The 25,586-nt window shown below is 48.3% G+C and overlaps 1 long non-coding RNA gene across 1 annotated transcript; it reads right to left on the bottom strand.

Moving 5' to 3' along the window:
- Positions 1–1,005: 1,005 nt before the first annotated feature.
- LOC131508378 (uncharacterized) lies at positions 1,006–25,548 on the bottom strand. Its single transcript, XR_009259987.1, has 3 exons — positions 25,060–25,548; positions 18,938–19,019; positions 1,006–2,243 (listed from the first exon to the last, which is right to left on the bottom strand). It is a non-coding gene; the product is annotated as an uncharacterized LOC131508378 (long non-coding RNA).
- Positions 25,549–25,586: the final 38 nt, after the last annotated feature.

Raw genomic sequence — 25,586 nt, 5'->3', positions numbered from 1 at the left:
TGGGTGTGTACCCTCTGCCCATTCCTTCTGGGAGACAAGCTCACGACTCCTCTGAGACCAGGCAAGGGTAGAGCCTTGGGAATAGGGGGAGGGAGGGGCCATAGCTCTGTCTGGTCAAAGAGGACCAGGCAGGAAAGATCTCAACAGGCCAGCAGTCTCTAAGAAGTGAATGCCAGCAGCAGAATGGAGGCCTGGAGGAGGTTGGCTCATCCCTCAGGGAATTAATATGAAGACAAGCCTCTGGGCCATGAAGTGACATTGCAGGAACCAGACAGCGAGGGAAAGGTCTGGGAAGGATAATAAAAATGAGAAGCCCGTTGGGGTGGTACCTGGAGACAAAGAGAGTCAAGAGTCCCCTTGTCATTTAGTGGAGTGCCTTTTACCTCAAATTCTGTTTTGTCCATTATCAGCATTGCTAGTCTGGCTTTCTTATTGTTTGTCTTTTCCTGATAATCCTGTGCCTAGCCTTTCGCTTACAACCGCCCAGGGACACTGCCCCAGGTGGGTCTTCTGTTACCAACATCTCACTGGCTTTTTGGGGTGGGGTTTGGGAGCCAAACTGCAAGCTTTGTCTTTTGATAAGAGCATCCCACCTGGGAAGCAGTAGGGCCCGGTGGCTAAAATGGGCCTCTGATGCCAGGCTGCCCGGGCTGGAGGGCCTGCCGGCAGCCTGCCAATATTTAATGGGGCATACCATGCACACCTAGCACTTTCTCTCTTGTTCCCAACCCAACAGTAAGGGAGAGCAGAGCACCCTCCCCGCTGGCAGATGGGGAAACTGAAGCTCAGAGACTTCAGTCAGTTGTTCAAGACCACATGGTAGGAACATTTAATTGACATGTCAAGGGACCCACATATTGGGGTGGACCGATTGACCACCTTTAATCCGAGAGCTTCTTGACTCTTGGATCTGGCTGAAAGGACAGAAAGCCCTGACCCACTTGTCAAGGTCAAGGATAAGACTCAGACATGTGGATGGCAAAGCAATAATAACAGTAGTGATAATATTACCAGCAAACGTTTATTCAGAATTCACTATGCATCTAGCATCATGCCGCACACTTTGTGGGTTTCATCTTGTTTACTTTTCTCAACACAGTGCTTAAGTGCATGGACCCTGAAGTCAGACAGCCTGGGTGTGAATCTCAGCCAGCTATCTACTGGCCATGTGGCATTAGGCAAGTTGTTTTACCTCTCTGGGTCGCAGTTTCCTCATCTGTCAAACGGGGCTAGTGATGGTACCTTATAACAGATTCCTGGCACATAGTAAATAGGATATAAATATTACTGCTTCATTTTTTTTAAAACTGAACTATAGTTAACACGCAATATTACTTTAGTTTCAGATATACGACATTACTGTTCCATTTTAAAACTCTAGTATCAGCTTCTTCTTTTCTTGGCTTATGGATGGAGTGCATATAAAAAAAGAAAACTGATAGGATGGAATAGTTCATTTTTCAGAGCTGCAAGCAAATGGGAAGAGACTCTTTCAATGAAGAAGGCATCAGAGTTGACAGCCACAGTCTCCATTTACAAATAGGGAAACAGAGGCTCAGAGAGGGTAAGCTAATTGCTTAAAATCGCACAGCTAACAAGCAGCAGGTGGAGGATTTGAACTCAGCTCTGTCCGGTGTCACAGCTCATGTCCCTAACCCCGACCCCATACGGCTAGCCCTGCTGGTCCTGGAAAGATCTGGTGCCTGGCTGTGCACTGAAAATGGAAATGCGAGTCCCCAGCCGCCCCCAGGGATGACTGGGGAGTGAGAGGAGCTCAGCTATGGGGCAGAATGTTCTGCCAGATGCTGGGGAGGAGCTGCCAGCAGCACTCAGTCTCTTTCATCCTGAGGAAAGGGAGGAGGAAGGCATGGAGGAACAGGGCTCACAAGCCAGCAGAGCGCAGCCTGGAATTTGGTGAGGTGACGTCAGGCTCACACATCTGGCCTCTGGAATGCTGAGGTCCCAGAGGACTGCCAAGCCTCTGCAGCTCTTCCTCTGCGATAACTCGGGCAGTTTTGCTGAGACAAGTCTCAGGTTTTCTAGACTCTCCTGAACACATTCAGGTGGTGACATGGGTATCTTCGTCCACGGATAAAAACGACCAGGTTTCTGTAGACACAGGGCTAAAAGAAGCAAGACTGCAGAGTCAGACAGCTCTGAGAAGGATTCCTGGCTCGGGGATCCTGGCCGGTGCCTCAGTTCCCTCTTCCGTGCATGAGGATCGGATCCCTTCTTTGCAGGGTCTGGAGAAGGGAGAGCACGGTGAATGCCTGACACCCAGTCAAGGCTCCTGACCACCCGCCTGAGTCGGTGAACTAATGAGCCAACTGAGCTTGTTGTATGGCATCCTGCATAGCGCCAGCCTGTAGCGGGCGCTCACTACCTTGCTGACCCATGTGGTTAGAGGCGTGGTGCCTGACTTTCCTTTTCTGATTCCAGTTTCCACTCTGCTCCAAGAAGAACGAAGTCCCATCTGGCCTCTTCTAAGCACCAAGCTGAAGGCGCACAGTAAGGAGGAGTTCAGCCTTTCTGCCCTTGATTGTGCCCATTGATGGGAGCCCCACCTGACTCATTTTCAGTGCTTTTTACCTGGGAAAGTTTGGGACTGGCCAGTGTGACTTGTTGAGATTGGTGATTCATTTTAGTCCCAAAGGGAACAAAAGCCCAGGTCTTCCCAAAACGCCCTCTGCTTGGGGTGGCCTTATCCCTTGGTCAGGGAATGAGTCACCCCATCCTTATGGGTCCTCCTGTTTTCACTCTGCCTGGGCCTTCAGAAATCAAACAGCAGCTTCCTCTTTTCTCTGCTCCCAGGGGGAAAAAGGTGAGTATATAAAGGGAGAATTGAAGAGAGGAACTAAGCCACCATTCATTCTATGGTGGCCACCTAAAGGGAAGAGACTTCTCAGGGAAGGATCACTTGAAGCTACTGCACGTCAGGATCTCTTTCTCTGCCTGGCTGGAGGCAGGACCTGCCTCCTGTGCCTCCAAATACCCTCTCCACAGGTGGAAAACCAACCCATCCTCCACGATCTGCTGGAATTTAAAAAGGTGTCCTTGGGGCGCCTGGATGGCTCAGTTGGTCGAGCACCCGACTTCAGCCCAGGTCATAATCTCACGGTTCGTGAGTCCGAGCCCCACATCGGGCTCACTGCTGTCAGCCTGCCAGTGCGGAGCCTGCTTGGGACTCTGCCCCCTCCCCTGCCCTTCTTCTGCTTGCACTCTCTCAAAAATAAATAAATATTTAAAATAAATAAATAAATAATAAATAAGGTGTCCTTGACGATAGAATTCACCTGCGGCACTGGTCACTGATTCCCTGCTTAGATAAAGCATATGACCTCAATTTTCGGCAAAATGAGGATTGTCGAACGGCACTGGCAAAGCTGTCCTGGCTGCGAAGATGACAGTGAGGGCACAGCACCAGTGAATGTGCCCCCGCGGGGTAAATCCCCTCCCCGGGTTTCGATGAGGGCCAGGCAGTGGATGGGGCGCGAGCTCCTGTGGCGAGTTCCTGTGATTCAGGGCTCTCGTATCTGGAAGTCAGACCTCCTGCCAAAGGCCGGACCCTCACGTATCTGGAGCTCAGCTGTGGGCCCAGAGTAAGCGGACAGGAACTGAGTGGGGACTGAGGGTCACAGGGCTCAAAGCGCATTTCTTTGATGTCTCTGAGATGGTCGGGATAAAAGGAGCTAGAAGGAGGATATCCTCAGAGCCCATCATCTGAAACAGCGTGACGTGGCCTGAGTCACTTCCCCTTTCTGGGCTGCAGGGTTTTTTTTTTTTTCCTTCTAATCAGTAGAATGGAGATAATAATTCTTACCTCACAGGGCTTTAGGGGCTTGGGCATGATCTAGTGCTTGCAAGCCTGGCTCTTGGGCTCAAACCCCAGCAGGATGAGGCCATCTCATCACACGGGCCCTACCTCGGGCATCCTTATGGTGGTGAGGAGGCTGGTGATAGCTTTGCAGAGGGTTAAATGAGAGAAGGGGTGAAGCGTTTACGGCTGGTGGATCCTAGCATTCGATAACTGTCAGCGGCTATTGTATCAGTCCGAGTTTAGTTTCTGGCATATAGCAGGTGTTCAATCAATGCTAGCTATTGTGGGGATGATGATGCCATTAACAGAGAGCACAAAAATAGAATAATGTCAAAGGGACAGTGGGCCGAAATGACAATCTTATTTTAGATCACCTCCTTATTTTACTACAGGGGACGTGGAGGCCCACAGGGGAGACGTGCCCAACCCGAGGTCACCTCGAGCTCATTTTTCTGTCTAGGGCTCTTCTTGGCCTACCTCACTTCACCCAGACGATTGGGGCCGTTTAGAGTGAGGACACTCATGGGCCTCAGTTTCTCCTTAGGAATTGCTGTGGGACTTCCCAGGGCAGGAATGAAGAGGCTTCAGGCTGGCTGGAGACATCCAGAAAGAACTGGAGGGTATCACTGGCAGCAGCAGAGAAATGCCGATGCCTTGCAGAAACCTCTGCTCCAGCCTGTCAAGGTGACAGCCTGATTTTGGAAGCAATCCCGCTATTGGGGAAGGCACGCGTGTGCGCGTGTCAGTGTGTGGCTCAGAGACAGCTATTCTAGACGATCACGACGGCCATTTGGTGAGCCCTGACTGTGGTCCAGGCCCTGTGCCAGGTGTGCATCTCACAGATCTTCATGGCAGCTCTGTGGGGGTGGGCGCTGTGCTATCCCCAGCAAACTGAGGTACAGAGAGGCTGAGGAAGCGGTTCGAGGCCCCCAGCTAGTCCATGGTGGAGCTGGGACTTGAATGTAGGCCATGTGGTCCAGAGCTTATGACCCTCCACACCCCCCAGCTGCCCCAATGGGCCATGCCTTACACCCGTGTCACCCTTCTCACTGTTTCACATGATTTTTACCTCTGTGATCTCCCGGTCAACTTGTGCACAGCCCTGTGAGGCTCAGAGGGTCATAGGCGGGCCTAGCACCGAGTACGGTCTCATTCACTCAGCAGGTTTTTCTGAGCCCTACCACTGGGGTCAGAGCTGGGACAGGAAAAAGTGGGAGTAAGACGTTGGCCATCATGGGGCACGTGGCCTGGATTGGGCAGAAATCAACCTGTTCATGGTCTATGTCCTTTGGGTACTGGAGGTGGGCACGGTGGCTTTGGTGGGAATGCTCAGCCAGGCAAAGGAAATGGGTGGCTGGGGTCAAGATTCAGGGATTCTGGTCTCTGCTCTGTGCTTGGTCATTAGCAGTCACCGTGGCCAACCCCTACCTCTCATTGGGCCTCTGTTTTTCCCATTGGAACTATGAGGCAAGGGTGAGTGGATAATCTTGAAAAGCCCTTTCAGGTGGCTGACACAGTGGGGCTATGACCTGCCTGGGACCTCCAACTTGGCTGATGTCAGTCTTGGGCTCTGGTCTGAGGGTCCGGGGGGTGGTAGCCAGTTCCCAGTCTGGCACCACCTGGGTCTCAGGCTGTATCCCAGATCCTTGGTCAGCCCCATCACATGCTGGTTCACGGAGTGATAACAAATGTCCCCATAAGTCCCTCCTTTGAGCTAACCATCTCATGCCTCCATCCTGACCTGGGCAAGGTCTCCTTTTATCTGTGTCCTTAGGCAGATCAGTTGCATCAAAACACGTAAGAAGACAGTGTGTTATGCTTTTCAATGTGTCTTTGCAGACATTTTCTTATTTCAAATGAATAAAACTCAAAATGTTGAATTAATTCAAAACGGTAATAAAGGTACCATTTACGGAGTTGCAGGTGAAGGGGCTTTTGTGTACGCCTCTAATCCTCACAGGGACGCTTTCACGTATTATTATAATTATTATCGCATTTTGCGACAAGATCGAGTTTCTGAGAGGTTGAGACAATCGCGTAAGGTCACAGAGCTAAGTGACAGGGCTGGCAAATAGGGATGTGTCTCATTCCAGAGCCCAGGTTATTTCCTCTCTGACATCTGCGGTATTCATTCTTCTTTCATTCAGAGTACTTACTCTGTCCCAGGCACCCACTAGGTGCTAGGGCACACAGGGAACCTGCCAGGCCTGCTCCCTGGGTGGGTCACAGTCCGTAAGAAGCCCATGAGGAAGTATAATTACTCAGAGAGGCAAGTGGAAGGTCTCTCTGCCTTGGTTCAACTCTCTCCCTCTCCCCCTCCCCCCCCCCCCGCCCCCATCTACCTAACACCTTTGTGACCTTGGGCAACTACCATCACTCTTTATGCCTCTGTTCCAAGGCTGTAAAATCAGGAAAATATAAATTTCCGCCTCACTGGGTTGTTGTGAAGGCTTCAGTAGGAAATGCACATCCAGCTGCCATGACCGTGCCTGGCCCAGAGAAGGTCTTTGGCACCCTGTCAAAGTCTGTCACTGCTCTATCTGAAAGGGTGCTCTGTGAAGCTGTTGTCATGATCAACCCCATTTGACAGCCAAAGAAATTGAGGCACTGAGGGCCCAAGTCTCTAGGACCACAGAGGAATAGGGAAGCTGAAATGGAGCCCTTGAGTGTCCCAGATGCATGTTCTGTTTCCTTTGAGCCACATGGCGCCTGTATTCTCAGGAGCCTTCCCCTCTGAGTTCTGAGTCAGCTCCCCAGGAACCAGAGCCCTGACTCAGGGTGGATAAAGGAATCCCAGGAGACAAGGGGTTAAGCAGGTTGTTGCACTACAGCAGAAACTTCAGGAAGTACAGGGCTGAGAGACTTCTAAGACAGAGGGAGCTTGAGGGCCAGAGGTCAGCCTGGTTCCTGGCCCAGAGGCTGGCTCTCAAGAGGGCTCCAGCCCCCAGACCAACTTGGCTCAGCTCATGCACAAGGTCTTTGAGGCCGTCTATGATCCACCTCCATCCAGATCCTTCTCCAGGCTTGCCTCTTGGCCTTCCCAGATAGGTTCCTGAGGCTGAGGCCTGGTGGGAGGTGGCCAGAGCTGGAAAGAAAGCCCACTGCCCTACTCGGGTCCTCTTAGAGCACCTTAGGGCCTGTGCTCAGAGGCCAGGGGTCTTGAGTTCCGGTTCTGTCCCTTTTCGGGGGATGTTGGTCATGTGCCCCAGTGGCTCTGAGCCCCAGTTTTCTCATCTGTAAATGGGGGAAATTATAGTACTGCTCCCCTGGCATCAGGTAAAGTCAATCTAAGTACCTGGCATGGAGCAAGGGCCCCAGTAATGCCAGTTCCTGCTCTTGTAGGTGAGGAAACAGGTGCTGGGATCTTAGCATTCTAAGGGCTGGGTGTGGGGCTTTCTCAGTGTTCCTGTGCTTCAAATTTCCTGGGGTCTCCTTTAGGTCACAGACATTACCAGGGCCCCCGCTCTGTGCATAGCAGGGAGGCCACTAGGCAGAGTCCCTCGGACAGCGTGGGTAGGGGGCTGACCACAGCCCAGCCACAGGGTACTGTGGTGTCCTGAAATTCTGCGGCCTGTGTGGCTCAGGACCAGCTCCCAGGCATCCCGAGGCTGGCCTCAGTGCCCTCAGCAGCAGCAGGAGGATCCTGATAGGGCCCTCACAGAGCACTGTGTGGCAGTGACATTAGATAACATGATCCTTAGTGGCTTCTCTGCGCCCAACTCTGTGGAGTTTTCTCTGAAACACCCAGAGGCAGGGCTAGGCGGTTGTGTCAGAGTGAGGTCACCAGGATGACTGGCCCCCCCGGACCATGGCCCAGTGGAGCTTCAAGGCTGAACTCCTGACTTGGGAACCCAGAAACCCAACCACCCCCGCCCCTGCTTCAGTTGTTAGTCTAGAAGCTCTGCTTCTCAGTTATGCCCACATACCTCAGGGTCCCAGCTGCCGGCCTGGAAGGGGCCTCGGGACTTTTGAAGGGATTTTGGAGGGAGGGCTGAGCCAGGCAGCTCAGCCCCTGCCGGCTTTGGTTCACTGACTCAGCCTCCCCCTCCCCTCCCCCCACCCACCGACCTTTCCTTCCCACTGGCTATTTATATGGGCATTTCCTGTCCCTTGAATAGGTAAAGAAAAGGGAAGCGAAAGAAGCTCAACTTGGGGCTTCTTTAACCACTGGCAAATCATTTTCTTAATTATTAATTACACAAAAAGTTAGGGGCTTGGATTGGAAACGGCCATGCCTGAGAAGCATGTACATCGAAAAGTGTAATTGCCTCTCCGACCGCATCCTCCTTCCAGAAGGACCTGTGTGTGTGGCTGGGGGCCTCCCAGGTCTGTCCTGTGTGATTGATAACAGGCCCACACGCATACATAGCCTTTCTTTAAAAGAGGGAACCTACATCGAGCCCCTGCTATGCACCAAGCATTGTGCAAATTCCTCAGCTTGCTTTTTCTGTCAACAACATGCTGGGTATTAAAGATAATTCTTTAGGTCAGTAGATTTTGGTCTTGGCTGAACATTAGAACCCTCAGAATGGTCTTTGAGGTGCCTGGGTGGCTCAGTCGGTTAAGTGTCTGACTACTCTTGGTTTCGGCTCGGGTCACGATCTCGCAGTTCACGAGTCAGAGTCCCGCGTTGGGCTCTGTGCTGACATGGTGGAGCCTGCTTGGGATGCTCTCTGGCCCTCTCTCTCTGCCCTGCCCCTGCTCGTGATCTCTTTCTCTCAAAAATAAATAAACTTTAAAAAAAAAAAAAAAGAAAAGAACCCTCGGGATGATTTTAAATCCCGTGCACAGGCCCCACCGTAGGCTGGTTACATCGGAAGTGCTGGGGATGGGACCAAGGTGTGAGGATTTTGAACCACCCAGGTGGTTTCAGTGTGGAGCCGGGACTGAGAACCACTGCTCTGGGCTACGGTGTGTGTAACACGGGAGCTAATGTCGCCAGCGGTCTCTGCTTTGAAATCTGCCAGTGCTGCTTTCTGTCTGGGAAAATGAAAAAGAGAAAGATGTTGCTTTTTTTTTTAAGTCAGAGAGCTATCCCTTTATTTTATCCTACTGTCTTATTGCCTTTCTCTCCTCTTGGGAAGGTGGCTTTGCCGGGGCCAGGACTTGGGTGAGGGATTGGGTATTTGCCTACCTGTTAGTCAAAGAAAGCTGTCACAAGGGACTGAGAGATGGACCCAGTGATGGTCTGTCTTGTGAAGAGCCTCCCCAGCTTATCCTGGAGCAAGTCAGCCCAGTGTCACCTGTCCCGTTCATTTCTACAGAAACGGCTCTATGAACACTCACCCGCGTTGTGGACTTTGGTGTGTTGATAATTAGGTAGCTTACCAATGGTGTGCGTGTATGTGTTTGTGGTCCCAGACAAGTGTCTCTTCTTCACCTTGTGTCCCTAACGTCCCAGCTGGTGTGGTCTGTGACCTGTGTCAATAAATACCTGCCAAATAAAGGAACCTGAATAGACAGCACTGTTTGTGAGACGCTGACTCCAGGCCCTGGGCTGAGGGCTCACTGGCTCTGCCTTATTCTGTCCCTTTAGCGAGCTCTGTAGGAGATGTCGCTGCTATTCTCCCGTCCCCTAGGTGAGGAATGGAGGAGGTTCAGAGGCCGAGGAGGTTGAGGTGGGCGGGCAGCACAGTCACTTGTACTCTGCCCGTCCTTCACTCCCCACACCCCTGCACTCCAGGAGCTGACCACCTGCCCCCGGGCTTCCCGTGAAGCCATGGGTCCCCAGGATGGACATCTGTGACCTTGAGAACATGTGCTTCACTTCTCTGGGCCTGCGGTGTCAGGGGACAAATAGTGATCATGACACTAACTACTGGGTTTGGTGCTTGCTATGCGTTACCATGCTGGGACTTTGCACTGTGAACTCATCTCATCCTCTCCCAGGTGAAGGAAGTCCTATCATTATCCTGTTGACACGCGTCCTCCCTGTCACTGTTCTGCCCACAGGCTCCTGCCCCACTCAGAGGAGAAGCCCAAGCACTCCGAGTGCCCACCAGCCCTACAGGGGCCGGCCCGCTCCTGCTCCATCACACTGGCTTCTGCCTTCTCTTTCTTTCTCTGTCTTTCTTCTTCCCTCCCTCCCTCCCTTCCTTATGCCATATTTTATCCAGACACAGCAGATTCCCTAACCAATATTTCCATTTAGCTATATTTCTCCCTTCTTACTTTTTATTCTCTGCCAACCTTTTAAAAGAAAGAGTACGTTGTTTGCTCACTTCGTTCACCTGGAAGTGGGCTTTTCTTCCTTTAGCCCAGCATTCTCTTATGTATAGGATAAAATTACATCATTTAATTTTTAATTTTTCTTTTACATTTTTTAATGTTTATTTATTTTCGAGAGAGCACGAGCAGGGGAGGGGCAGAGAGACAGGGAGACACAGAATCTGAAGCAGGTTCCAGGCTCTGAACTGTCAGCACAGAAACCGACGTGGGGCTTGAACTCACAAACTATGAGATCATGACCTGAGCCGAAGTCAGACGCTTAACCAACTGAGCCACCCGGGTGCCCCAAAACTGCATTATTTTAATACTTTATACTTTTTCCATGCTGTCTCTTTTTTATTATTTTGACACTCATGTAGGTCTCAAACATAGACCTTACTAATGAGATCAAATTCTCTTTCTATTCATAAATTTAGCAAGACTTTGTGGAGTCCCATATGAGTTGCATTTTGTTCTAGGATTCTGAAAATAAATACTAAGTAAGGTCCTCAAGAAGTTTATCCGAAAGTGGAGAGACCACTATCTAACCCCTACACAAAGGCTGTGCCATCATACTATGACCCATGGTTCTCTATGGCAAAAGTGTGGCATCTATCCCAGCTGTCACAGCTCAGGAAGGGCTCCTGGACCACGTGTAAACTGAATCTCAACCTGAAACCTTGAACTGAATTTTTGTAATAGCTTTATCGAACTATGTTTTAAATATCATAAAGTTTATCCTACTTGAGGATACAATTCAATGCTTTTTTGGTAATGTTACCAAGGGGTGCAATCACCCCAAAAAATCCATTTTAGAATGTTCTCATGGCCCCCCAGTATGGTCTCTCCCTCACGCTCATTTACAGGTAATCCCTGTTACCACTCCAACCCTAGACAAACAGTCATCTACTGACTGTCTCTATCAATTTGCCTTTTCTGGATGTTTCACATCAGTGGAATCATACACTATATCGTCTTCTTGTGTCTGGCTTTTTTCACTTATTATAACACCTTTGAAGTTCATCCATACGGTGGCACCTGTCATTCATTCATTTGTTCTTTTTATCACTGGATAGTGTTCTGATCTATGGATTTGCCACATATTTTCCTATCCACTGATCAATCGGTTGACGGGCATTTAGGTTGTTTCCAATTAGGACCTATTATGAATAATACTGCTATAAACACTGACTCATAAATCTTTCTGTGCATATGTTTTCGTTTCTCTTAGTAGACACCCAGAAGAGGACTTGCTGGGTCATGTGGTAAATTTATGTGTAACTTTTTGAAGACCTGCCAAACTATTTTCTGAAGATGCTGCCCCATTTTACGTTCCTTCCTGCAATGTGTGAGGGTTCTGTTTCTCTAAGTCCTAGCCACATTTGTTATTGCCTGTTTTATTTTATTTTACTTTATTTTATTTTAATTTTTTTTAAGTTTATTCATTTTTGAGAGACAGACAGAGCATGAGTGGGGGAGAGAGGGAGGGAGACACGGAATTCGAAGCAGGCTCCAGGCTCTCAACTGTCAGCACAGAGCCGGACATGGGGCTCGAACTCACAGACCACAAGAATGTGACCTGAGCCAAAGTCAGACGCTTAACTGACTGAGCCACCCAGGTGCCTCATTATTGCCTTTTTAAAAAAGAAATTATAGTGGGTGTGATATAGATCTCATGTCACATTTGCATTTTCTTTTTTTTTTAATGTTTATTTATTTTGAGAAAGAGAGAGAGAGCTGGGGAGGGGCAGAGAGAGAAAAGGAGAGAGAAAATCCAAAGCAGGCTCCACACTGTCAGCACAGAGCCCTATCTGATGAACCCACGAGATCATGACTTGAGTCGAAACCAAGAGTCGGACACCTGACCGACTGAGCCACCCAGGTGCCCCACATTTGCATTTTCTTAATGACTAATGATGTGGAACACCTGTTCATGTGTGTCTCAGCTATTGGTATATGTTCTTTAGAGAAATGTCTGTTCATATCTTTTGCTCATTTGTTGGATTAAGTTGTTGTTTTCTTCTTATTGAGTTGTAGAAGTTCATTGTAAATACTGGATACAAGTCCTTCGTGGGATTTGGTTTTGTAAATATTCTGTCCCACTGTATTGTCATGTCATTTCCTTAATCGTGGCTCTTAAGTACAAAAGCTTTGAATCATGATGAATTTCAATGTATTAATATTTTATTTTATAAACCATGCTAAGAAATGTTTGCCTAACCCAAGGGTTTGAGGATTTTTTTCCTATGTATTCTTCTGAAAGTTTTATTGTTTTGGCTCTTACATTTAAGTCAATGATCCATTTTGAGTTCATTTTTTTGTGCATGGTGTGAGGTAAGGGTCTATCTAAGTCCTTTCTTTTGCATATAGATGGGTAGCCAATTGTCCCAGTGCTGTTTGTTAAACAGGTTATCCTTTCCTCCAATGAACTACTTTGGCACTTTTGTCAAAAACTGACCACGATGTAAGGGTTTATTTCTGGACTCTTAATTCTGTTTCATTGATCTATTTAGTAGTCCTTACACCAGTACCACACTATCTTGGCAACTGTAGCTTCGAAATCAGCAAAAGGAGGCCCTACAACTTTGTTCTTCTTTTTCAAGAATTTTCTGGTTGTTCTAGGTGATTTTCACTTCCATATACATTTTAGGATCAGCTTGTCAATGTCTGGGAAAAAATCCTGCTGGAATTTTGAGATGGATCATGTTGAATCCATAGATCAGTTTAGGGAGTACTGCCATTTTAAGATCAAGTCTTAAAATCCAAGAACATAGCAATGTCTCTATATTTATTTAGACTTCTTTGATTTGCCTCAGTAAAGTTTTACAATATTGAGTGTAGGATCTTACACTTCCTTTGTTACATTTATTCCTAAGCATTTTATTCTTTTAGATACTGTTAGTGTATTCATATATTTTAAAAAATTTTTAACGTTTATTTATTTTTGAGACAGAGCACAAGCAGAGAAAGAGCAGAGAGAGAGGGAGACACAGACTCTGAAGCAGGCTCCAGGCTCTGAGCTGTCAGCACAGAGCCCAACATGGGGCTCGAACCCTCAAACCGAGAGATCATGACCTGAGCTGAAGTCAGACACTCAACCAACTGAGCCACCCAGGAGCCCCAGGAGTGTACTTATATTCTTAATTTAATTTTTGGCTTGTTCATTGTTTGCAGGTAGAAAAAAATTTGATTTCTATACACTGTTTTTGTATCCTGTGACCTTGTTGTGCTTATTAATTACATAGTATATGCTTTTAGATTCCTTGGGATTTTCTACATATACATACCATGCTGAGAATAAAGACGAGTTGTACTTCTTCCTTTTTTCCTCTTTGTTGTTTCTTGCTCCTGTGAAGTCTATTCCTGTTTTGGGATGTCTGCCTCGATTGTTCTTCCTCCAGATACTCCCTGGCTCACTCTCTCCCCCCGCTTAGGTCTTTACTTCTTGTTGAGGCCTTCCTGGAACACCCTACTGAAATCAAACCCCTTCTGCCCACCCCCAGTGCCTGCCTGCCCCACACTGTATAACCCTTCTCTTGCTTTATATTTTTCACAGCACTGACCACTTCAGACTTTGTACCTCTCCTCTGTCAAGACGGTCCCAAGAATTCCAAGAATGAATAATGTATCTGGAAGGAGGGCCCAGGCTGGTATCTGGCCAATGTTGGGTGAAGGAGTGTCCAGAAGGAGTTTCCTCTGGGGTGCTCAGTCCCCTGCCCCACCCTTCTTGGCTGGGAAGGGAAAGGTCTCTCGAAGCAGATGGGATGACATTCAGGAGGCATTGGGTGGGGGTACTAGCAGCTGCCAACGACACGAAGTTGAAGGGCATATCCACACGTGCCTGCCCTGGACACCCCACCCATACCAAGAGAAGGCCCTCGGGGATCCACCCAAAGCCTTTTTGCACTGGCCTTCTCCCGGATAGGAAATGCAGGTGCAGGGAGGTGGGGAGGACGGAGGAGGTCTCCCAGGGCCTCCTCCAGCCACCCATCCTGGTAGAGGGGATTCTGCTTTTGGAGACTGTACTTACTCCCTTAGGACCAGGAAAATACACTCCCTATTTGCATGGGATTGAGAAACAGGGTCTCTCTGCAGCCCCTCCCGTATCTGAAGCTTGCCGCAGAACTAGGATTGGGGCTGGGCAGGGGGGCTCCCAGACCAGGCATAGGGGCGCGGGGGGCTGTGGCGGAAGAAGCCCCTGACTAGATGCCAGGCAATCCTGGATCCGGTCCTGCTCTGGGTTTGTGCAGCAGAGTGAACTTGAGCAGGAGGAGTTGAGCCCTCCAAACCGAGGTTTCCGCCTCTACCAAATGGATCTGAGGAAGCCACCCAGGGGTGGGGGGCTAGACTCCCGCACTCTGGGTTTCATTTCTTCATCTGTACACTCAGTACTCCTCATGGGCTGGAGGCCCCAAGAAGATATTATCCATCAAAACAATTTTTTTTTTATCATAGTAAAACACACTCAATATGAAATTTGCCATCTTAACCGGTTTTTACGTCTACAGTTCAGTGGCATTAAGTACATTCACCTGTTGAACCCCAAGAAGATACAGTCCATTAAAAAGTCCTGTTCATCCCCCACCCTTCCCCCTTGTGGCCCACACCTGTGCTCCGTGTCACCTCTGCCCTTGTTCCTGTCGCCCTGAGAGGTGCCATGATTTAGGGATTCCTCTCTCTCCCAGGCTGGGGTGATGTTACAGAGTGGCACGGCAGGGCCAGCTGCCATGGGCGACGCTGTTGGGGCAAACTCGGGGCATCACTGGTTGGGCCCTGGTGGGCGTGTGGTCCAAAGCACACACCGTACATTTCAGCTCATTCATTCAAGTCCCTTATCCCTCCTGAGAGCTTTGGGGGAGGGCACTACTGTTATCTCCATTTCGGAGATGAGGAAACCGAGGCAAAGGGAGGCTATGGGACTTGCCCCCCAACACTCTGCCTTGTCACGTTACTGGCAGAGATGGGATTTGAACCCAGGCTCTTGGGCAGGGCCGCACTGCTGTCCTCCAAATCATAAACCATTTGAACTTAAACTTTTTACTCGATGCCAGCACTCTACCCTGTGAAATTTACTATGAAAGTGGTCCAACTTTGCTTCCATTGCAAGTTCTCTTCTATTCGCACACCTTCATTTAGAGAATCCTAGAACCCTCTCCACTGACGGATTGCTAAGTGAATCATTAGGTTGAATGCACAATTGCTTTATTACAATCCCCTTGTCCTCGATTTCCAAGTGGTGTCTGAAATTACTGAATCTAAATTAGAGCGCAGAATATTAGCCCTTAAAAATAACTAGTGCTTGTAAGAGTCATCAGAAAGATCCCTGTTAACTCTTGGGATGACTCATTAAGTAAAATAACTGGGTCCAATTTAAGGCTGTTTCTCTCCAGCCTATTAAGGATTCTCGGGGTCTGGGATACATATCAGTTTAAAATCAACCAGCAGAGCCGGGAGAGTGCAAACCTCCATGGATTTGACAGTTACCAGATTTGCTGGGGGCTTGGTTTCCTTGTCTGTAAATGGGGACCACCTCATGGGGATAGTATGAAGATTAATGAGTTGGCTATCTAAATAGTGCCTGGCCCCCACAGTAAGCATTAGATCATGTCAACAATTATTACTGCCTCAGCTGAGCTGGCTGCTTTCACGGACGGCTTTGGTTCACCAGGAGTTCACCTGGAGGCCATGTGACCGGACCCCATCTTTTATGATGAAAAATTTCAGGCATACAAAAAGGTTGGAAAACTATCATTCATAAACAGCCTTACATCCACCACATAGACTCAACAGTTGTTAATGTTGTGCCATTATCTTGTTTATTTGTGTGTTTTATTCTGAACATTTAGAGGAAGTTGCTAACATCATGACCTTTCACTGAGAAATTCTTTTTTTTTTCATGTTTATTTATTTATTTATTTATTTAGAGAAAAAAGCACGCGTTCAGGCACAACTTGGGGAGGGACAGAGAGAGAGAGGGAGGGAGAGAATCCCAAGCAGGCTCTGCACTGTCAGCATGGAGCTCGATGCTGGGCTCAATCTCACAACCATGAGATCATGACCTGAGCCAACATCAAGAGCCAGACGTTTAACCCACTGAGACCCCCAGGCGCCCCTCACTGATAAATTCTTCAGCATGCATCCTTTAAGAAAAAGATATGCTCCTAAGCAGCCACCAAAGGTAATAATTCCATAGTATCCTCTAACAACCAGCCCATAGTCAAATTTCCCTGGTCTCAGCAGAGGGGTGCCATCAAATGTTGGATTTTTGCCAATCTGATGGATGAGTCTCTCAGTGTAGGTATAATTTTCTTGTCTCTTATGATTACGAGTGAGAATCTTTGTACATGTTCAAGGTCCTTCAGCAATTCTGTTTCTGTGATCTACCTGTTCATGATTTTTGTCCATTTTAAGATCATATTTTTGCTTTTTCATCTCTACTTCTAATCACTCCTTATATATTGGTGAAATTAGCCTTTGTTTTTAAGTTACAGATTGTCTCCCATTTGTATTTTTTTAAAGCTTTTTTCGCTTATGGTTAGGTGTTTTTTTTTGTTTTTGTTTTTTTTGCCATGAAAAGCTTTTTTTTTTTTAATTTATTTATTTTTTTCAACGTTTTTTATTTTTTATTTTTGGGACAGAGAGAGACAAAGCATGAACGGGGGAGGGGCAGAGAGAGAGGGAGACACAGAATCGGAAACAGGCTCCAGGCTCCGAGCCATCAGCCCAGAGCCCGACGCGGGGCTCGAACTCACGGACCGCGAGATCGTGACCTGGCTGAAGTCGGAGGCTTAACCGACTGCGCCACCCAGGCGCCCCGCCATGAAAAGCTTTTTAAAAACTTTGCTTTAATTTTATGTGGTTGAATGTTTCAACTTTTTCTTTTATTGTTTCTGAATTTTGACTCCTAACTCAAAAGGAGTTATATCCCTATCACTTCTGAGCTATAAAGGAATCCCCTCAGTTTTCTCCCACAAGTTGTAAGGTTTCATTGAAAAAACCTGAATCTTTGGGGGCACCTGTGTTCAGCGTCTGACTCTTGGTTTCAGCTCAGGGCATGATCTCATGGTTCGTGAGTTCAAGGCCCACGTGCGGCTCTTTGCTGACAGTGCAGAGTCTGCTTGAGATTCTCTCTCTCTCCTTCTCTCTCTGCCCCTCCCCGTACTTGTGCATTAATGTGTGTGTGTGTGCACGCGAGCTCTCTCTCTCAAAATAAATAAATAAATTAGTTAAAAATTCTGAATCTCTGGTCCATTTGGTATTTATGTTTGGTCTGAAGTTTGAGTCTACTTTACCTTTTGTTTTTCAAAATGGCTATTCAATTGTCTCAGGATCATTTTTTTTAAAAGTCCGTCATGTCCTAGTGATTTGAGTTGTTACTTTCGCCATACATCAAATTTCCATTTGTAGTTGGGCAAATTTCTGGATTTTGGATTCTGTTCCATTGCTCTGTCTGTCTATTCATGTTCCTAACTATACCATTTTAATTGTAGAGACTTTATGGCATTTTTAAATATCTGGTAGGGATAACTCCTACCCCGCTGCCCTTCTTTTTTAGTTTTCCTGGCTATTCTTGATTGTTTATTATTTCATATCACCTTCAGAATCAACTTGTTTAACTCCAGGGAAAAAATTAAAAAAAAAAATCTTCAGTATTTTCATGAAGAGCATGTTAAATGGATCTCATATTTACATGAGCCAAATGGACATCTTTATGGTATTGAGTCATCCGATCCAAGAACATGTTATTTTCAGGGGGCTCTTTTTGGGGGGCACAGGCTTTAAACAGGTTGACTTGTGTAGCTCCCAAAAGGTATACAGAAGTCCTAACCCCCAGTACCCAGAATGTGACCTTATTTGGAAATAGAATCTTTACAGAGGCCATTAAGTTAAAATGAGGTCATTAGGCTAGGCCCTAATCCAATATGACTGGTGTCACTCTACAAAGGGAAATTTGGACACAGACACGAGCACAGGGAGAGCACCACGTGAAGGCAGACATCAGGGTGATGTCCCTGAAAGCCAAGGAACACCAAAGACCGCTCACAAGCCACCAGCCACCAGGAGAGGGGCTTGGAACAGATTCTCCCTCATGGCCCTCAAAAGGCAACAGCCTTTCTGGTACCTTGGTCTTGGACTTTTGGCCTCCAGAACTGTAAGACAAATTTGTTTTTGTTTTCTCGTTTGTTCATTTTAAGAGAGAGCCAGCACGAGACAGGGAGAGGGGGAGAGGAAGAGAGAAAGAGAATCCCAAGCAGGCTCCATACTCAGCGTGGAACCCCATGCAGGGCTCAATCCCACGACCCTGGGATCATGACCTGAGCTGAAATCAAGTCAGATGCTCAGACCAACTGAGCCACCCAGGTACCCTGACAAATTTGTTTTTTTAAATCCACTTGGCTAGTGGTGCTTTGTTACAGCAGCCCTAGCAATATACTAGAGCCCACTTCTCTTAGGGCAGGAGGGAGCCGTCCACCCACTACTTCAGGACATGGGGCAGCGTTTGTGTGCTTTCCTGTCCCTGACCCTAAGCAAGCCCAGCCGGGTCTGTTTCTTGCCTGCCAGAGGTTGGATGTGTGAGCCAATGAATGCATTGGAAAGCTGGAGGTGTGACTTCACTCTCAATGGGTGGCCAAACCCATTGAGGTCAAGGCCAATGAATGAGTCATCTGTGCAATGTGGCTCAGTGAGTCAGGGAGCGTCAGGCAGAAAGCCCAAGTGTGGGGCCTATTTTCTCTTCCCTTTCCTCTGGAGCCTAGAATCAGCCCCCTAAAAGTCATCAACTCCAGAAATAAACAGTGAAACAGGGTAACACATCACCTTCTTGACACACCCATTGTGTGCTGGGGAAAGATAAGGACAAAGGACTTAGAAAACAGAGAGAAAGAGTATGAGGCACCCGGCCGTGACACTTACTTGCTGTGTGCCTTTGGATGGGTTAGGTAACTTCTCTGGCCTCGGTTCCTCTGTCTCTTCACATGGGGGTTGGTAATGTTACCTGTCGGACAGGGTTAGTGTCACCATACAAGGAAATGAACACAAAGGACTTAGCAAAGGGCCAGGCTCAGAGCAAGAACTCAACAGAGATTGGCAACGATTATGAATAAGAACTGCCCCTAAGTAATGTACCCACAAAGACAAAACTGTGATCCACAACTGCTGAGTTTTCACCTGTGATTCTGAACATTCTGCAGGTAACTCTTCCCCCTCCTTCCCTCAGGGAAGAGTTTGGAATAGACCAGCCATGATCTCATTTGCTCCCTCCAACATTAATTAGTGTCTTCTAATTATGAAAAGGAAATTATGTCTCAATTCATACTCTAAGAGAAATTAACAACAGAAAGGTGTCATTTCTTAAGGTGGCGTCAGTTCTTCCCCCCCCCCCCCAGCAGCCTGGGGCGTGGCTTGGGGCTATGTTGGCAAGCTGTGTCCTTGGCTCAGGGACAGGTCTGAGTCATGGAGGCCTTCTACTTCCTGGTCCTGTTCCTGGGCTCATCTTCACGGGTTTGTTCAACAAACCTGCTTTGAGGTTTGTGCTGGGGACCAAGAGAGGCAAAGAAACCGTGTCCTTGCTCCCAAGCTAGTGGGAGAGACAGAAATGGTCAGCTATGGAGACTGTTCAACACAAGATGCTGGGACTTCATCTGGTCCCACAGCAAATCTGAGAGTTGGTCTCTTGGGTTATTGCTGCCCCATTTTACAGGGGAAGAAACTGAGGTTTCCAGAGGAAAGTGTTCGATAATCAAGGCCCATCTCTCAGAGAGACATTTTATCCAGACATTTCTATTTTATATCAGTCCTTCTGTCTCCAGGTAGACCTCCCCTTCTTTGGGTATCTTTCCCTCATAACCTTCTCCCAGCTGGGTGAGGGTCCCTTTTTCGGCCTCCCCAACCTGTACCCTGGCACTTAGCACCTGGCTTGTACTTACTTACTAACAAGTGTGGCCCTCTATGAGAATGTTTGTTAATTGAATGATGGCAGTGTTTTAATTTCTGTCCATCTCGAACCTTTTACTTTACTGTATTCTACTGGATCTAAGGTTTATGCACCATTAAGAAAGAAAAATGTTGCTAATTAGCTATGTAAATTAACTATTATACGCTTCTGATCGTAAGTCATGTAAGGAATATTAAAATATAAAAAGATGTGCCTTAGATTCCATGAGATATATTACAAAAATCAATTACTGCTTTTAAACACATCCTAGGGGAAGAAGATGCTATAAATATCCACATATTAATAATAACAAAGTTTACTAAACACCCTCAGCCAGGCATTGTTCTAAAGCAGTTTTCATTCATGATCTCATATCAGGGGTTGGCAAACTTTTCCTGTAAAGGGACAAAGGTAAATATTTTAGGCTTCGGGAGCCAAAAAGTGTCACAACTATTTACCTTCCACTGCGGTGCGAAAACAGCCACAGAGGATATGGAAACCAACAGGTATGCATATGTTCCAAAAGACTTGATTGACGGACACTGGAATTTGAATGTCATACAACTTTCATGTATCACAAAATATTATTCTTGTTTGATCTTTTCCACAACCGTTTGACCTATAAAAACCATTCTTAGCTTGTGAGTTGTACCAAAAGAAGGAGTGGGCTAGATTTGGGTCAGGGACTGTAGTTCAGTGACCCCTGTCTCATATCAACCCTACAAGATGCTATTATTATCCTTATTTTACGCATGAGAAAATTGAGTCTCTGAGAGGTTAAGTAACTTTCCCAAGGACACACAGCTTGTGAGTGGTCAAGCTGGGATTCTAACCCAGGCAGTCTAACTTTGTATCTTGTCTTTAACAAGTTACCCTAAATAGAGTGACTATGGTTTACCCTAAATACAGGTGGCCTCTCATGTTTTTCACTCTTTCTCCTGATCACAATAGTTCCACTCTTGTGCTGAAAAATTCGAACCACACAGAGTTATAAGGAAGAAAATGAAAGTAACTCCACCCTCCAGAGATAAATGCTTACGGGTGTTGAACACACAGCTTTCACAATGCTGACTAGATTTAGAACATTCTGAACACTGTGTGACTTTGGAGAGGTTGCCTAACCTCTCTGGGCCCTCCCAGAGAGGGCCTCTCAAGTCTCTTGTCTCTCAAGTGAGGGAGCTGGCTCCCATGACGCAGCCCTGCAGGCCCTCTCAGGCCTGACCCTGGATTTGTGTTTGTAAGGATTGCACAAGAGCAGCTGGCTCTGTCCTCACTGCTTGGGTGTGGAGGTGAAGTCACCCATTGCCAGCCCCTCAGGATGGGTCAATTGGTCCCCTCCAGTGGCTCCCCCAAATCCCAAGCACTGAGTGACTTCGGACAGCAGGGACACCAGGGCCTGACTCGGGCGTCCTAAGAGGTTCAGGCTCCCTCCAGGGATGGTGCCAGGAAGCCTTCTGCCCAATGAATAGAGCTCCAGGCAAGCAGGGAGTCAGAGACTTCAGCCAGCAAGCCTGGGACGGAACGGGCACAGGCAGAGGCTTAATAGACGGAGGCTCCTGTGGTGGGAGGCCTGGGCCCCATTCCATCTCTCAATCAGACAGGGCCAGGGTTTGGATCTGTGTCTGATGATCACCAGCTGCGTGACCTTGGACACATTCCCGCTCTGAGCCTCTCTCCTTGCCTGTGTAACGGGGAGAATAACCACCTCGGGGGATTACTGATTAGTTCTTCAGATGATACTGTAATGAGCTGGCACAGAGGAGAGGCTTAATAAATGGCCGTTTCTGTCCCCTTCTCTTCATATACTTTCCGAGAGTATGCTTGTATCTATTTATTTTTAAATGTTTATTTCTTTATTTTGAGAGAGAGAGAGGGGGGTGGGGGGAGAGAATCCCAAGCAGGCTCCTGGCTGCTGGCACAGAGTCCAATGCAGGGCTTAGGCCCATGACCCATGAGATCATGACCTGAGCTGAAACCAAGAGTCATACGCTTAACCCACTGAGCCACTCAGGCGCCCTTTGGCAGTATGCTTTGAAAAAGTTCTTCCACCGTGCCGCAGATTACGATGTACTATATGTCAGGGCTGCATCCAAGGGAGTACAGGTGTGGAGGCCCACAGATGAGAAAAACAGTCCCTGCCCTCAAGCAACTCAGGGAGGGTAAGATAAGGATCTAAGAGACTTTTATACAAATAGAACCTTTGGACAAAGTCCTCCAGGGTTCAAGGGAAAAAGGTGGAGAGACCAGGGAAGGCTTCCTGGAGATGTCACTTTGGCTGAGTCTTGGAGGATGGAAAAAAGATATGGCTGAGCCCAGCGCGAACAGCATCCTGGCCCGGAGAGGGGGAGCAATGTGAGCAAAGGTGTAGGGGTGGGGACACAATCCCACTGAATTTGCCTAGAGAACCAGAGAGCCAATGACAGTAGTGGGGGGGGGGGGCGGGGGGCTGGGCCGGATGGATGGGTGAGGCCAGGGGTGGTGCGCTTTGGATTTGGTGGGAAAGGCAGAGTCTTGGAGGGTACTGAGCAAGGGCAGAGGCTCTGACAGCTTGGCCAAAGACCTATGGATTCTGAAAGAGAACATGAACAGCAGGAGCCAGCTCCCTCTCCTGAGAGCACCCGTTCTGGGTGTGACCCACCCAAGGCCCTTTCTCACACATGGTCTTCCTTAGTTCTAGACGGATAGTATTCCCAGTTTACCAGCGGGGAAACCAAAGCTGACAAATGTTAAGCTGCTTGCCAGAGCTCACAGAGTAGACAGTGAGCTGGGCTGCTCTCGGACTATAATCTGTGAGAGTGCCACCCTCTTTCCTTCTGTTACGCCAGGACAGATCCAAAGTCCATTCTGAGGGCAGGATTTGGACAGGGCTTGTAGGGTAGTCATTGCTATTATCGCCATCACAGGAAGGAGGGAGTGGAGGCTCAGCAAGGGAAGTGACTTAGTCAAGGCCACATGTTAAGGGTGGGGAGTCCAGGCCAAGCCTTCAGAGTTCAAACCCTTCCCATTACCCCCCACTGCCTCCGGGTTTATTTCTAAGCACATCTAAAATGGCAAAGAGCCCAGGGGCACCGGGGTGGCTCAGTTGGTTAAGCATCCGACTTTGGCTCAGGTCGTGATCTCACGGCTGGTGAGTTCAAGCCCCGCATCGGGCTCTGGGCTGACAGCTCAGAGCCTGGAGCCCGCTTCAGATTCTGTGTCTTCCTTTCTCTCTCTGCCCCTCCCCTGCTCATGCTCTGTTTCTTTCTCTCTCTCTCTCTCTCTCTCTCCTTCAAAATAAATAAATGTTAAATGTTAAAAAATAAAATGGGAAAGAGCCCAGGTCAGAAAGGCCCAGTTCTTTCCCGAGTCAATACCCATAATTCATACTCCTTTATGCCCTGCCTGGCCCACGATTCCAGCCCCACTACCATCACCAAAGTCTAGATCATGTTGGGCATCTCTTGGACTCAATCCCCAATAAGAAGCAGCATCTCCACTGCCTGGACTGAGGTCTTCAGTGGCTACACCTTTACCACCACACTTCCTGAACTGAGCCACTGTGTTGGTTGGTCTCAAGGAGGGACCTTTTCCTGAGCTGTGCTTCTGTCCCAACTACACCTACCAGTGACTTGTGGTGACCTTCTCCCCAGGTTCTGATGCCAGACCCCAAAACACACGGTGGATGATGATATAAGAACTGCTTGCTGGGAAGGGGAAAACCAAGAGGTTTAGTGAATCATAGTGAGAAGGGGTAGGGTAGGGTCTGGGTTCCTTACAGTTACTGTCCTCTCACTTGGGCCTCAAACCACACACAGAGTAGACCATTGTAAACCCATTCTACAGATGTGGGCTTAGAAGCCCATAGGGGAAGAGATTAGCCTAGGGTCGCCCAGAAGCAAAATAACAGCATGGGGGTTCAAACTATGCTCTTTCCAGAAAAAGATAAAGAGGAAAACCCACAGAGCTCAGCAGACACCTGACTCCGGGGCCAGACTGTGCCACCAGCACTATAATAGCTGTAAAAAAAGTTTTCTTTTCTTTTTTTTAAATGTGGGTAGAGGAATATATAATGAATGCTGTTGGTTAAAAAAAAAACGGGGCAGATAAAGCTGGTATGCTGTGAAAAGTCAGCAGCTGTAATATTTTATGATTCAATGCAAAAAATATGTTGAGTTCCTCAGCTGAATAAGTGGTATAAACAAATAATTTTTTCTTTCTTTCCTTTTTTTTTTTTTTTTTAAGATACAAGGAGGGTGTTGCCATTATCTGAGGACCTCTTTGCTGTCCTCAGACAATGTTCATCTGAAGGTAGAAAATGCCCTTAACAGCACTCAACCCTGAACTTTTCTAGAACGTAGGCAGAAAGTTTGAGCATGTGTAGACACGGAAGCTAAACAAGGCAAATGCAGAAGTTGCCTCTGGTGATAGTCCACAGATCAACGATACACGGTACATGAAATCCCCATCCCATCCCCCCTCTCTGCAACAGAGGGGAAGAAACCGCAGAATGTTCCTGACTCGGCACCCTGGCGGGGTGGCGCAATATTTATGTTTGTGTACCTAGCACAACGGTGCCGCCCTCCACTGCCCAGGGGGCCGTCACTGACGCTGTGCGGGTGGCCGCGCGGGGTCTTCCCAAACGTTTGCCCTGGACTCTTGAAGCGCCCTAGGACTGGATTTCGGATTCAGTCCGTAGAGATGACAAGAGTCAGGGCTTGGGGGTTGAAGCCCCTGAGTCCAGCTCATCCTAAGCGCCCTAACAGTATATATTCGTGGAGTAGAGACCTGGAGAGGCTCGACCTATCTTAGGCGAACGCGACCAGAAACGTGTCCTGTGACCTCTGGGGGGCGCTGTCGAGCCACGCTGGGGGTCGCCTCCCCAAACGCCGAACCCCGAAATCCACACCTCGCGATCCCATACTTGAGATTTCAGCCCTCTTACTCGCCTTTCTCGGCTCAAAGTCCACTAGAACTACTTGCCTGGGGATATAACTTGTTCCCTGTGGTGCTTCGGTTGGAAGGCATTTGACTTGTTAAATGTATGTTTTTCTAAAGTAGCCGGAGAGCAAATCTGGAAAACAGGAAAACTTTTCCCTGAACTTACTTCTCCACCCCAACTCACCCCGGTTATCCTTAGTAGGAACGACATTTCCACCGACAGACTTGTTAATTTTTCTCCAACTCTCATTTCAGGTTCTTCTCTGTACCCCTACCCCCAGCATTGTGACATTGGTCAAGTAAATCGCTTCTCCTGGGGAGCCTGTCCGTGCCTGGTGGTGACGAGGCAATGAGCGAAAGGGGCACACGTGTATGCAAAAGCGCAGGAAGCCCCTTTCCGATCCGGGCGGTGGCGGAGGGGAGCGCGGGGAGGGGTGCAGGGAACGGGGAGGAGAGGCTGCGGGCACGCCGCCGCTTGGATCCTTGAGGTCAGCCCTTGGCTGGCAGTGCTCCCGCCACCTCGCCTCTGGGCCCGGAGAGCGGCGCAGGCCGGATCCCCAGGGACACGCCAGGCGCAGGCCGGACGGCCGGACTGGGGTCGGAGCCAGCAAGCAGCCAGCGGATCCCGCTCCGAGGCCGATGACGTCTTCGCCTCTGGCTCCGCCGGCGCCAAGCCGGGTAGGGCGGGTGACGTCACCACAGGTCACGTGA

The sequence above is a fragment of the Neofelis nebulosa genome, chromosome 1, assembly GCF_028018385.1.
Source record: "Neofelis nebulosa isolate mNeoNeb1 chromosome 1, mNeoNeb1.pri, whole genome shotgun sequence".
Classification (NCBI taxonomy): domain Eukaryota; kingdom Metazoa; phylum Chordata; class Mammalia; order Carnivora; family Felidae; genus Neofelis; species Neofelis nebulosa.
Note: the sequence above shows the minus strand (reverse complement) of the source record. Positions and strands in the feature narration are given on the sequence as shown.